This window comes from Apodemus sylvaticus, chromosome 11, assembly GCF_947179515.1.
Source record: "Apodemus sylvaticus chromosome 11, mApoSyl1.1, whole genome shotgun sequence".
NCBI lineage: Eukaryota > Metazoa > Chordata > Mammalia > Rodentia > Muridae > Apodemus > Apodemus sylvaticus.
The window spans coordinates 45,776,218-45,778,975 of NC_067482.1; the positions used below are offsets into that span (position 1 = coordinate 45,776,218).

Genomic DNA, 2,758 nt, shown 5'->3' on the forward strand with positions numbered 1-2,758 from the left:
TTCTATTGCCTCAGGATTGACAGCCATACTTCTGTGGAGGTTCCATTCTCCAGAGCCGCAAGTGCCTGCGCAATGACCACTTTGTCTCGTTTACTTTGGGTTCTGAGCCTACAGACCAACCATAGCAGTAACACCAGCCCGCAGCAGACAGCCATGCCAAACATTCCCACCCCGACCCATTCCTTGAAGTAGGAAACAGCCGATGAGACCCAGGAGGACAATCCTCTGGTGAAGGATAGATCAAGTCATGTGGAGTTAATCTGGAGCACTGCAGTTTGAAGCTCGAGAAGTGTCTGCTCGAACTCGGAGGTCCAATTCGGCATAGGTAGGGGAAAGGTTGACATGATCCCCTAGCGTGGTTCTCCTTGAGCAAACCCGACTCCGATCGTCAGGATCATCAGCAGAAGGGGCTTGTTCATCTTTATCGACTGGCCGGGTTGTATTTTTTCCTTGGTCCAATATGATTCGAGTAAGCCTTTCAGGGACCCAAAAAGGATTCTCTTCATTCTGTGGAAAAACACAAACAGCTCCCCTGGATCTTATTAGAATAGGATCCGGGCCTTTCCATTCATTGGTTAGCACATCCTTCCACTTTACTAGTTCTTTTAGGTCTTTGTGGTTCGACAGTGCCGGTCAGCAGCAGTCTGACCGTGGTCGTCCAAATTCAAAAAATTCATAGTAAAGAGTGCTACCGCTATAGCAACCCTTGGTATAGGGGGTAAGTCCTCCGCTATTCCCCCTTTTTGTTTTATTAAATAGGATTTAAGCGTACAGTGGGCTCGCTCGATAATGTCTTGTCCCTGAGGGTTATAAGGCAGACCTGTGATATGGATAACCTGTATTTGTAAGCAGAATTGTTTAAATTTTTGAGAGGTGTAAGCAGGTCCATTATCAGTTTTCAAACATTTAGGTTTCCCCCAGGCGCTCCATGCCTTGAGGCAATGTTGAATGACTTGGGAGGTTTGTTCTCCCTTCAGAGGTGTGGCATGGAGAATGCCAGAACATGTGTCTACAGACACATGAACATATTGGAGTCTCCCAAATGAGGGCAGGTGGGTGACATCCATCTGCCAGACCTGTAGTGGAGAAATTCCCCTAGGATTCACGCCCGTATGAGGGGGCGGGAAGGAACTGACAGCAGTTCTGACATTGAGTAACAATGTCTTGGGCTTCTTTTCTGGTACAAAGCATCGGGGAATTTTTCTGACTCTTGCAATCCCTCTTCATGTGCCCAGGCTTTCCGCAATTAAAGCAGACGCGCCTGTCAGGGCCCCGAGGAGGGCGTTTCTGAGACTGTAAGATGGCGGCAGCTAGTCCTGCATTAGTTAGTGGGCCACCTAGCTCCCGGCACACTCTGAGCCAATCTTGCAAGCCTTTGTTCTTTCGGGAAGCTATTGCTGTGCAGCATTCCTGCGTGGCCTGCTCAAAGGTGAGTTGCTCTATAAAGGGCATGGTGGCCTCAGAGTCCCCAAAGATTCGCCCTGCTGCTTCAGTCATTCTAGCCACAAAATCAGAGAAAGGTTCCTGGGTCCCCTGTATGATCTTGGTAAGCTGACTACTCCCCTCCCCTCTTTTTGAAAGAGCTTTCCATGCCCTGATTGCTGTACTTGATATCTGTTGATATACCCCCCATGGATAGTTAGTTTGATTGGCGGCATAGTGCCCTTGCCCCGTTAGCATATCAAAAGTCCATTGCTGCTGTTCGGGTGTTAGGGAGGCAGCATTGGCCCTAACCTGATCTTGGGCTGCCTTGTGCCACAAGGCCTTCCATTCTAGGTACTGCCCCATGCTGAGAAGCGTGGCCTTGGCCACCGTCTGCCAATCGGTGGGTGTCATGGCGTCCCCTGCCAGCCGGTCTAACTGGCCCAATGTGAAATTGGCCGAGACCCCATATTTTCTAATGGCCTCAGCCAGTTCTTTAATCCTACCATATTCCACCGGGGCATACGCCCGATCAGTGTTCTCCAGGCTTTCAAAGACAGGAAAGGACATCCAGAGCTTTCTCCTCACCCTCTCTGGTAGGAAAGAGAAGGTTCCATGGCGCGCCTCATAAGGAGGGGGTGCCGAGGGTGTCTTAGCAATGGTCATGGCAAGGTGAGGGTTCCGACTCCGCCCATACATATTTACTATTATTAAAAGCTTGATTATTAACATCTCAAAAATAGCTGCTATAGTATGTGATGAAGCAGGGAGAAACTTAAAGGAATAAACATGTGATCTGAGAGTACAAATTCTTTTGGATAACAATTATTAATTTTGCCTAAAAAGGCTTGCCATGTAATAGATCTTGAAAACAGAGGTTTAAGACCTCCTGTGGCAAGCTTAAAATAAGGTAAATATAAGATAAAGCCAATTAATATATCCTAACAACCTTTGAAAACCATTTACCTAAAAAATTTTAAAAGTCCATAGTTAGAGCAAAGGCCTGTAACAAACATTCTATGAACATTATACACTGAAAAATGTAAGATCCTAACTCTTGTATTGAAACAGAGACAAACATTTTTTCTCACAGGACATAAGGCTGTTAGCCATTCCTTGAGGCAAAAACTTTCTAATGAAATTGTTTTGTTGTCTCTTTAAAATGAGAAGCAAATGCTTTTATAATTATCAGAATGTAAAGTAAAAAACCAACCCTTTAAATTTACAATAATTTTGTAGGGAGTAGACAGGCCAAATGTTAATGCCTTTATAGCCTCCTTGACCTTTCATAGATTTGAACTGCATTTTAACCCACACCTGGATAAGTCAAAAAAAT

At 45.6% G+C, this 2,758-nt stretch overlaps 1 pseudogene; it reads right to left on the minus strand.

Moving 5' to 3' along the window:
• Positions 1-605: 605 nt before the first annotated feature.
• On the minus strand, positions 606-2,169 carry LOC127696749 (igE-binding protein-like; annotated as a pseudogene).
• Between the last annotated feature and the right edge of the window lie 589 nt (positions 2,170-2,758).